A 298-nucleotide genomic window follows, 5' to 3' on the forward strand; every position below is an offset into this window, starting at 1 on the left:
GATTAATGTATTCATCTAATTATCTTTTTATTCTCATATAAGCAATACAATTAATTAGATAACTAATAATAAATACCAAGTTACTATGCAATCAGCTCCTACAAAATTAATTAAGTAGCTCATGCCTATTGTGTAGGACCCATAGCCCGTGGCCAACCCGGGCTCGACCCATGTACGGGTCCGGTCTTAAAATCTTAACCCAAACCCAGACCATGGTGGGCCATGTCGGCTTGGCCCACCGAGCCGCCTCCCATAGCCCAACCCTACCCTGGAGGGAGCTCTCTCTGTTTTCAGGTGT

The sequence above is a fragment of the Nuphar pumila genome, chromosome 13 (genome assembly GCF_984573655.1).
Source record: "Nuphar pumila chromosome 13, dmNupPumi1.hap1.1, whole genome shotgun sequence".
In the NCBI taxonomy this organism is placed as follows: Eukaryota; Viridiplantae; Streptophyta; class Magnoliopsida; order Nymphaeales; family Nymphaeaceae; genus Nuphar; species Nuphar pumila.